Raw genomic sequence first — 11,790 nt, 5'->3', positions numbered from 1 at the left:
TTTTAGCAAGTAAGCAAAGTCATAAATATGGAATCCGTGAATAAGGAAGCTTGCCCTTACTTCACAGCATCTTGTACAGTGCAAGACACTTAGCTGGCATTCGATAATTAATTTATCCAGACAATTGGAAGGACAAACAGAAAGAACTAACTCATGACTTTACTTAAATCTCTATCAAGAACCCTTGTTTAAAATTCGTTTTAGGAGGTGTGTTCAAGCTTGAAGACAAGTTCTCCAAAGTAAGATTTCGAGACTCTTGCAGAGACATATTGGGGGCCATTGCTAAGGAGAGGCTCAGGAAAATATCATAGGACCATCTGCTATTTGCAACATCCATTAAAAAGAAGGGGTTTCTTGTTCTTTATTAGCAACCTGAAAGTTTTCTACTTCTGATGAGGAGAATGGATAAAAGAAAAAAATTGATTGTCATGTTTCTAAAGCAAAGTGATATTTCCCACCTTACTTTTTGAAGAGAAAACAGACTCTTTAATTTAGCCCATTAAAAGTTACTTTCTAAGAATCAGTTGTGTTTCTATAAACTAACAACAAAATATCTGAAAAAGAAATAAAGAAGACAATCCCATATGCAATAACCTCAAAAACAACAAAATACTTAGAAAAAATTTAACCAAGTAGGTGAAAGTTCTGTACACTAAAACCTGTAAGACTTCTGTGAAAGAAATTGAAGAAGACACAATTAAATAGAGAGATACCCCGTGTTCGTGGGTTGGAAGAATTAGTATAGTTAAAATGTCCAGTCTACCCAAAGCCATCTATAGATTCAGTGCAATCTCTATCAAAATTCCAATGGAATTTTTCACAGAAATAGAAAAAAACAATCATAAAATTTGTCTGGAACCACAAAAGACCTTGAATAGCCAACACAAGTCTGAGAAAGAACCAAGTAGGAGGTATCATGCTTCCTGATTTCAAACTATATTACAAAGGTTTAGTAATCAAAATAGTATGATATTGGCATAAAAAGAGACACATAGACAAATGGAACAGAACTGAGAGCCCAGAAATAAACCCTCACGTATATGGCCAACCAATATTTGACAAGGGAGCTAAAAATACTCAATGGGGAAAGGATAGCCTCTTCAATAAATGGTGCTGGGAAAATAGAATAATCACATGTAGAAGAATGAAATTGGACCCCTTTGTTACACTATTCACAAAAATTAACTCAAATGAATTAAAGACTTAAACATAAGACCTGAAAATGTGAAACTCCTAAAAGAATACACAGGGGGAAACCTCCTTAATATGGGTCTTGGCAACAATTTTTGGATATAACACCAAAAGCACAGGCAACAAAATCCAAAATAAGTATGTGGCACTACATCAAACTAAAAAGCTTCTGCACAGCAGAAGAAACAATCAATAAAATTAAAAGGCAACCTACAGAATGGGAGAAAAATATTTGCACATTAACCTGATAAAGGGTTAATATCCAAAATATATAAGAAAATCATACTCAATAGCAAAAGACCAAACAATCCTATTTTAAAAATGGGCAGAGGACCTGGATAGAGACTTTTTCTAAAGAAGACACAAAAAGGCCAACACGTACATAAAAAGATGCTCAACATCACTAATCATCAGGAAAATGCCAATCAAAACCACAATGAGCCATCACCTCACACCTGTTAGAATGGCTATCGGCAAAAAGACAAGAGATAAGTGCTGGCAAGGATGTGGAGAAAAGGGAAACGTTGTACACTGTGGGTAAGAATGTAAATTGGTGCAGCCACTGTGGAAAACAGTCTGGAGGTTCCTCAAAATATTAAAAATAGAACTACCATATGATCCAGTAATCCCATTTCTGGGTATATATCCAAAAGAAATGAATTCAGGATCTCGAAGGTATATCTGTACTCCCATGTTCATTGCAGCACTATTCATAACAGCCCAAATATGGAAACAACCTATGTGTTCACCTACAGATGAATGGATAAAGTTTTGATACACACACACACACACACACACACACACACACACGCACACAATGGGATATTATTTAGACATGAGAACAAAAGAAATTCTGCCATTTGCAGCAACATGGATGAATCTTGACAGCATTATTCTAAGTGAAATAGGCAGAAAGACAAAGACAAATACTGTATGATACCAATTTACATGTGGAACCTAAAAAGCTGAACTCGTAGAAACAGAGAGTGGAATGGTGGTGGCCAGGGGCTAGAGTGTGGGGGAAATGGGGAGATGTTGGTCAAAGAACATGAGCTTCCAGTTATAAGAAGTAAATTCTGGGGGTCTAATGCACAACATTGTGATTAAAGAACTGATCTTAAACGTTCTCACCACAAAGAAACAAATGATAATTATGTGAGATGTTAGAGGTGTTAACTAACACTACTGCGGTAATCATTTCACAATATATAAGTGTATCAAATCAACATATTGTATACCTTTAACTTATAGGTGTTATATGTCAATAATATCTCAATAAAACTGGAAAAAATTATTTCTAAGAATAACCTAGAAAAAGAGCAAAGAAAAAGTAAGAAGAGAACCAATAATTCTTTTCAAGTTAAAATGCCCCATGTTGTCAGACACGTGGGAACATGAGCAATCTTGTACACTGCTAATGAGAGTATAATTTGGTACCAATTTTCTAGGAGGAGGTGGTTAGTAATATATGTCAAGAGCCCTAAAAATCCTCCCTTCTCTGATCCAGTAATTCTACTCCTGGGAATTTATCCTAAGGAAATAATCCTAGATGCAGACTGGGATTTATATGCAATAATGTCCATGCAGTGTCATATAATAGAAGGACCTTGAAACAAACCAAAGGTCTCACAAAGGAGAAATGGTTCGCTAAATAAATAATGGCATATTCACGTGTAGCTCAGGTGTTAGACTTCCCTTCCTCCCCAAACTCCTCTACCCTTTATTTTTAAGGTCACCTTTATTATATGATGGAAGGAGAATGTTTTATCCTAAGGGTACTCACGGTACTTGCCATGCCATTTCCCATTCCACCTTGGACCGTCATTCACTTCACAGATGTTCTCCAAAACAGGCACAATGATCACCCTCCCCAACCCCTGCTGGGCCTGCCCCTTTGCACCTTCCCCTGCAGAGGACTGAGCTGGTGCAGAGGAAATAAATGTCTGCTGGTGAACTGATGTCAGGCTCTGGCCCAAGGAGAGCAAGTTGCTGAAACAGGCTGCAGGGTATGGTTTTCCCATTTTACAGATGAGGAAACTGAGGCTCAGGGGAGCAAGTAGCCCAGTGTTACTTAGGTGATAAGCAGTGATGCCAAGATTTGAGCCCATGTCTGTCTGACTACAAATCAGAATCCTTTTCACTACAATATTCCCCTCTTCTGCACCTCTACCACTTCATTCCTCTTCAACTTTCCAAGTGGAAATTTATCCCATTACTTCTAGGAATTCACCTTCCTGAATTGGTTATAGGGATTAGTCTTCCACTAACTTGCAACCTGTGAAAATTTACCCCAACCACAAATGTCCTCATACTTTCACCACCTCCAAAATTCACTTCTACACATACACCCGTGCTACTGCAGTTTACTGGCGTTTTCTTCTCTTTTTTTTTTTTTTGGTTGTCACAATTTTAAAAAATTCTACCAAGTGGACGGGGGGTGGGGAAGTTAAATAGTTACTATATTTATACCGAGAATGGATTTAGGTGATAATAAAGGCAGATGTTGCTATAGCAACGAACGTTCTAGGATCACATACACATCTTTTTGCATTTGTGCAAAGTGCACTGGATTGTAGCTAACATCTCCCCGAATGGTCTGTGCAGAGCAGGGCACATTGACCATTGTGTGGTCAGGTCAGGGCCAGCTCACACACATGGGTCTCCTCAGCTACCAAAACACTGGCTGCTTTGTGACCACCTAGAGGGGTGGGATAGGGAGGGTGGGAGGGAGGGAGACGCAAGAGGGAAGAGATATGGGAACATATGTGTATGCATGACTGATTCACTTTGTTATAAAGCAGAAACTAACACACCATTGTAAAACAATTATACTCCAATAAAGATGTAACAAAACAAAACAAAACAAGACACTTGCTGCAACCTGGGGCTCCAGGTAGATCTGGATGCCAGCACAGCCTCAGGGAGAGCCATCGGGAAGCTGTGCTGTCTCCCGCCTGGGTAAACTCTCTCCCTCGCTCCCCTTTTCTTTCGCTCTTTTTCATGCTGGTTCTAAATTATGCTAACTGTTTAATGACAGCCTGGGTTATTTTCTGAACACCAGTGGCAGGAGGAGGTTAGGGTATTCACTCTGACAATAACCCACCTTGGTGTGAGGGAGGGAACCCCAGGGCATGCCCTGTGTGCTGTGCAGCGAGAATAGCCCGGGGCCCCTTCCCCTGGGACCCCTCCTCTATTGGCTGGAGTTCTTGCCCCAGGATCTTCCTACAATCCTCCTGACCCCAGGCTCCCAGTAAGACAGGTGCCCTCCTTCACCCGCCCAGTCAAAGCCATCCCTCTGTGCATCACACAAAGGGGAAAAGACCTGGCTGGAATGTAAAGGATGTGTGTTCTAGCTCTGCTCTGCCACCTAGGAGCTGCCACCTAAGAGTTGCCACCTAGGAGCTGTGGGACTTCTCTGAGTTGTAGTCCCCTCCCCTGTGAGAGAAGGCTGCATCTCTGGAGAAAGTGCTAACCTGGTATACTCATTCACAAGTAGGTGAAAATGATAACACCTGGCAAATGCACTGTATTCACCATTTTTACACAAAATATGAGCCTTAAACCAAAAGAATAAATGCCAAATTGTAGAAATTTACCCATCAAGTAACAGGCAAGGGATATGCTCTCACAGCAATGGGCTCCCATGGTGACCATCTACACGTAGCGCCATCATTTAATGACATGAACTACATCTGCCCACCATGAAGCCACTAGGTGCTCAAGAGCTCAGAGCTGGTACCAGAGGCAGGTAGGAAAATGGTGGTAGACATACCTTGTGATGGATGCCATGGTGGGTGTGTGCTTTGAGGAGGGACACCAAAACCACAGGGAAGTACTAGCTGTGTGAACTTGGGCAAGATACCCAATCTCTCTGAGCCACAGTTTTCTCATCTGTGCATTGGAAAAATGTCTGACCCATGAGGCTGTTTCTGGGTACACTAACCTTTGAAGTTCTGCTGGATCAAAGATATTCCAAAGGGGAGCACACATAGGAGCTCTTCAGATGTCTCCACTTTATAGTAGCTTTGCAGCGTCCACAAGAAGTGGGAGGCTGGTGCATATCATGCTCCCTTTGCTCCAGGAGAAGCTCAGTTCAACAGCTTTACAAGATGACATAGTGGGACAGATTGTCAGGTATCTCATCTCCACGGCCAGGGCTCCCCAACAGACCAAGTCTGAAGCGTCAGTAATTTGTATTGATGAGAAGAAAAGGCTGCTGTAGATTATTGAACTTGGCCAATTAACAAGTAAACAAACACGCAATTGCAAGCCAGAGCCCTGGCTAACACAACGTACCTCGCTTATTTAATTTGACATGAGTCGTTTCGTTTTAATTAGGACAGTACTTCACGGTCTATTAGTAGGAGTCCTGTAGTATATGTTGTGGAAATAATGAAGGTTTAGCAATGAGACCTGTTGCAGCGCTCTGCTATTAAACCTTCACTGAGAAGAGAGGTGAGGCTGCCAGGCTCTTTGTGGAAATGACTGGGTTTGGAAATTAGCACTGTTAGAAAGATCTAGGTGAGACAGAGTCTGGCAAAGCCTCCAGGCTCCAGCAACCCAGGCACGCTCAGCTCACGGGACTGAGGACCAAGCCCACTGCTGAGCCCCAGGATCGCCCAGCTTTGCAGATCTCGATAAGGCCTGGAACACAACCCCACTCTCCCACCCGCAGTGGTACACAGGACAGGATGGAGGTTGCCCAAGAGAGCACTGAGGCCGTCACCAGAAGGAGAACGTCCCAACGCAGTCACACTTGACTCCTCAAACCAGAACCCTCCTCAACAGACCACTTGTTCCCCTAATGGGAGAAGATTCAAGATTCATACCCCACTCTCATTAGCTGGTTGAGAACGGGGCCTCTCTCCCTTTCTTCCACCTTCCCAATGCGCTCAGTCCAGTCGCTCCATCGTGAAGTGGTTCTATTCATGCTCAGAAGTTAGATCGTTTGTTTGCTCCCCTCCCTCTCACGTGGGAGCTCTTCAGATGTCTCCACTTAGCCATCAAGGAACAGGCAAGGGGTTCAATTTCAGTTTGAATTCCACACCTCTAGCCTTTCCTTTCTATCCCATCCATGCTCTCCTCCCAGCAGGCACTGGGATAGCTCCCGCTTCCCTGCCTCCCCTAAGGAACTGCCATCCTTTATCCCTCAGCAGAGAGGCATCCCCGTCACTGTTCTCTCTCCATCATTTGCAATTTCAGCCTTTCTCCTCTCATTTGTGGAGCAAGAAGCTTGTCTTTTAAAGCAGCTCCGTGTGTCACTGAATAAGTAGAAGATATTTGCCTGGAAAAGGAGACAACTATTCCTGTCTCTAAAGTTACCATCATGCTATAAAAAGTGCACTGAACTGACAGACACAAGGAACACAGTCTAGGCCAGGTCTGCCACACCACCAATGCCAAAATCTTGAGTAAGTCATTCACTTCTCAGCCTCAACTTCCCTTTTATAAAAAGAGGGGGTTACCTAAAGCATTTCTGAGATGCCAGAGGAGAAAAAACTCATTTCCCCAAGGCCACCTCTTTTATACTTACTGTGCCACTACCCCTGTCCTGGGTCTCTCTCCTTCCCCCTCCCTCCTTTCCTCCCTCTTCCTCTCACCTCCTCCTCCCCACTTCTGTCTCTCTCTTAGAATTCAGTAAGTTATCACCAAGGAAGACACTTTGTAAATCCCTATCTCCATATTTCTGCAGCGCCATCCCAGGGTACCTAGGTTGCTCAACCAGTGAAAATAGTCCCAGAGGTTCCCAGCATCATAAGCAGGAAGAACATGGGTGGGGCCCCAACCACTATAATGGAAATGCTTAAAAGGAGCCCACAGACCTTCAGTCCTCTGCAAGGTGAAAAATATAGGAAACTTCAGCTCTTGGGAATAAAATTTGGAGCCCTGGACAGTGAATGTATTTGGGGCGGCAGCTGGGGGAATGAGTGTGTACATCATCTTGATTGACTCATGGGTTTTTGTGTGTGTGTGTGAACTAATGTTAATTTAACTCTACTAAGTGCTTGGCATTGACTTCAGTGTGATTAATGAGTAAGACACCAGCCCAGCCCTCAAGGAACTGTGTACAGTCGGGGACAGCGACATGGCAGAAGGTAATTACAGTGCAGAGGAGAGGCGGTGGTGTGTGAGAGCACATCACAAGCTCCTGAAGCCATTCTGGGGGTTAGAACAGACTTCGTAGAGGAGGGCCAGTCAAGCTAAGACCTGAAAGAGTGTCTTCATCTAAATCAGTCTCTCAGCAACATTTGATGCACTTAATACCCCCTTCTCCCACTTGAAACCCTTGCTTCACTTCATTTTCCTCCAGTTCAGCTAATCCTTCTGAATCTCCTTTGCTGGAGGCTCCTTATCTTCTGAACATTTTAAATGTTAGAATGGGGCTTCCCTGGTGGCGCAGTGGTTGAGAGTCTGCCTGCCGATGCAGGGGGCATGAGTTCGTGCCCCGGTCCGGGAAGATTCCACATGCCGCGGAGTGGCTGGGCCCGTGAGCCATGGCCGCTGAGCCTGCGTGTCCGGCGCCTGTGCTCCGCAACGGGAGGGGCCACAGCAGTGAGAGGCCCTGCTTTTGATCCTGAGACCTCTTCTCTTCTCTACTGCTCTCACTCCCTAGGAGAGCTCCTCCATATCTTGGCTTTAAGTACCACCTACTACTAGAAACCAGCAAATTTTTGTTTCTAGATCTGACCTCTCCCTCTCACCACTAACTCAACAGCTCACCTTCATGGTCTAACAGGTATCTTTTTTTCTTTTTTTTAATAGATCTTTACTGGAGTATAATTGCTTCACAATACCGTGTTAGTTTCTGTTGCACAACAAAGGGAATCAGCCTTATGCAAACACATGTCCCTATGTCCCCTCCCTCTTGAGCCTCCCTCCCACCCTCCCTATCCCACCCCCTCTAGGTCATCCGCAAAGCACCCAGCAGATCTCCCTGTGCTCTGCTGCTGCTTCCCACCAGCCAACTATTTTACATTCGGGAGTGTATCTATGTCGATGCTACTCTCACTTCGTCCCAGCTTCGCCCTCCCACCCCATGTCCTCAGGTCCACTCTCTACGTCTACTTCTTTATTCCTGCCCTGAAACTAGGTTCATCAGTACCATTTTTTTTTTTTTTTTAAAGATTCCATATATATGTGTTAGCGTGCGGTATTCGTTTCTCTCTTTCCTAACAGGTATCTTTAACTTAACATCATGGAAACTGATCACAATTTCACCTCCCCCGAAAATACCTCCTCAATCTTTCCCTCTCAGGCCAAAACCTGGAGTCATTCTTTAGTTCTCTTTTTCTCTCACACCAACGTTCAAGCAGTCAGCAAATCTTGTATCATCTCTACCTCAAACACGTAACACTAACTTGGCCCCTTCTCACCACCTCCACGGCTCTCAACGTGGTCCAAGCCACCACATCTCCCTCTGAGACTCCTGCGTTAGCCTCCTAACACATCACCTACACTTTGTCCCCAAAATCAGAATGATCCTTTAAAGCTGTAAGTTAGGTCACGTCGTTCACCTGCTCAAAACCCCCTGTGGTTTTCTATGTCACTCAGAATAAAATCCAAAATCCTTCCCATCCCCTAGAAGAGTCTGATGTAATCTGGGCCTCCACCTCTCTGGTCTGGACTCCCCCCGCTTCCCTGCCAGCCACACCTCACCACGCTCACGGCTCCAGCCACACAGGCCTGGCTCCTCTCCCCTGAATGTGCCACCCTCCACTCCTCCCCTAGGTCTTCCCTGTCTGCTCGACCATCTTCTGCCAGATACCTCCCGTCAAATGTCATCTCCTCAGAGGGACCTCTGTGGCATAGATAGTGTTACCTATTGTATCAGGGGGTCTTGGCCAGATGAAGATGGAACACGCATCTTTGAGAAGATCTTTTTGTGATGGTATTCACAGAGGAAACCAAGAATAGCTTTTAAGTCCTCAAGGACTAGCAACGCTGGGAGGCTGACACCACCCTTACTCCTGAAGGGGGAAGACAAGGAAATGGTGCTACCAGAGCCCTTCCGAGAGCTGGAGCCGTGGGTGTGAGAGTGCCTGGTGGAGCTGTGGCTATAGGAGAACAGTCCCTGCGGAGCTCTGGCAGAGCAGGGAGCACAAAGAACATGGGCCCGCCCTTCTCCACCCTCGGCTCTCCTCCTGGTGTACCCTTTTGGCCAAAGCCAAGCGGGAGTCAGAGGGCCGGGGAGCCCTGGCGATACAGTCCATGGAGTTTAGGCACAAGAGCACGGAGCAGGGCAGAGAAGGACAGAGAGCAGATCTGGGATAAATGAAGTTACTCAACACATCAGTATTTCTGGCTCCTCTCCTTCCAGGCACAGGGTAGGTCCCCACATTCCCTGCTACCCTTGAAGTCAAGTACAGCATGCAACTTGCCTTGGCCAGGGTCACTTCCAGACATAAGTCTTCATGTTCTCCCTTCCACCTCCTATAATGACCAGGGACAGTCCAGAGGATGAAGACAGTCAGCCTGGGCTCCAGAGTGATAAAGATGTGGAGTAGAATCCCCGCTGTCCCACAGCAGACAAGCAGCATATGAGCAAAAGGAAGCCCCTGAGATTGGGGAGTTGTTCTGTCATTGCACTTTCACCTAGTTTATCGTGATCCACTTCTGCTGAAATAGCAAGCTGTCTCACCATGATACCTTCCTCTGTCTTGCTTTCCTCATCCAATGGATCACCACCTGATAAACTGCGGTATTTATTAGTTGTCTGTCTCCCTCCCCTCGTATGTAAACCATGGGGGCAGGACTTTGGTTCACTACCAATTCTCAGCGCCCAGAGTAGCACCTGGTTGACAGCAGATGCTAAAATTCTTTGTCAAATAGATGAATGAATAAATGAGCGTGTAATGACTAACATATATTATTAGTTATATCCTAGACACATTCTCAGGAATGATGTCTAGGTGATTCTGAGGAAGTGAAAGATTAAACAATTCGCTAAGGTCACCTGGCTTAAGTCATGGAGTGGGTGGTGAAGGCATTTTGACTCCAGAGCCCAGGCCTGTGACAACTTTGCCACTTCCCAGTATGAAGGGGGCTTGGTGGGGAAGCACAGGAGAAGCCATTCTGGCCAGAGACTGGAGAGGGCCAGGCAGCCTACCTACTGCAATGTGTTAGTTACTGCTGGAGCCAAGAGTGACAACCGATAAACTATACAGGGTAACAGGGACAATTGAAACTGTGTTGGCTATGTACAAATAATGCTAATTACAGTCATTTATGTGAGTTGCTTACCATTTCTGCCTAATTACCACGCAGCACAACAATTATGTAGACCTTTAATGTCAACCTAAGTTTCCTGGAAGTTTTATTTGATTATAACTGTAAAAGCTAAAAGCAAGTAGTCCATCCATGAGCTGGTTGCTCATGGAGACTGATTCTCTGCCCAGAATTTAAAATTAAAAAGGAATTACCTTGTCTTTACCAGCCACTGCCTGTATTGTTAGTGATCTTCCAGGTATAAACGTTTCACCTGGACTAGAAACTCCTTGAGGCTGGTACTATCTCATTTTTCCTGGTATCATTATCCCCTCCCCACTTGGAGCCCAGCTCAGCCCTGAACAGAAGGGGGCTCCTACACCATTGTTCATCTGTTGGAGCTCTGTCTTTGGAAGAAATGGTCCTGCCTCATGTGCCTCTGAGTCTCTTCTCGTTGCCTGGAGGCTGAGGAGTGAGATTGGCTGAAGGGTGCCATGTCTATACCAGCTGTGACCATGGCAAGAGACTTTCCTGAGCCCTGTAACAGGCCTTCAGAAGAAGGAGGGCAAGGGTGGGATAGAACGCTTAGTGGCCTAGGGATAGCTGAGAAGAATTCAAGAAATGTAATAACAGAGAGCGCCAGCTGTCCGCCTAGTATCTACTCTCTTTCTTGAGTGAAGAGAGTTTTAGCTGGGCACATGGCAGCCCAGATAAAGGCCATATTCCCAGGATCATTTGCAGTGAGGTGTGGCTAATGGGATGTCAGCAAAAGTGATGTAGGCAAATTTAAGACCATGACTTCAGAAGGAAAGGAGTGAACCTCCCCCCCGCCTTTCCCCTCTTTCCTCTGCCTGGGGTACAGGCAGGATCTTAGAACTTAGGCAAGCCTCCCTGGACCCAGGATGGAATGCAGATGTTGAGATGCCGGAGCAGCAAGATCAAAGGAGCCTGGATGGTCAGAACCGTGGGACTGCAGTACCACACCATTGCAGAGCAGTACAACCACGCTCATGCAATAGATGTATGTCACTGTCAAAGCACAGAAAATAGTAAAATGTAGTAAAATAATTAGGAGGTGGTGAGTTTTCATTGCCTTTGTTTTTAGGATAGTTTATTTCTTTTTAAGTTTATATAATTAATTTTTTTTTTTTTTTTTTTTTTTTTTGCGTTATTTGGGCCTCTCACTGCTGTGGCCTCTCCCGTTGCGGAGCACAGGCTCCGGACGCGCAGGCTCAGTGGCCATGGCTCACGGGCCCAGCCGCTCCACGGCACGTGGGATCCTCCTGGACCGGGGCACGAACTCGCATCCCCTGCATTGGCAGGGGGACTCTCAACCACTGCGCCACCAGGGAAGCCCCTATATAATTAAATTTTTAATGATGGCTATGCTTAACA

Source organism: Delphinus delphis, chromosome 1, assembly GCF_949987515.2.
Source record: "Delphinus delphis chromosome 1, mDelDel1.2, whole genome shotgun sequence".
Taxonomy (NCBI): domain Eukaryota; kingdom Metazoa; phylum Chordata; class Mammalia; order Artiodactyla; family Delphinidae; genus Delphinus; species Delphinus delphis.
The sequence above is the reverse complement of the archived record's forward strand: the minus strand, read 5'-3'. Positions refer to the sequence as shown.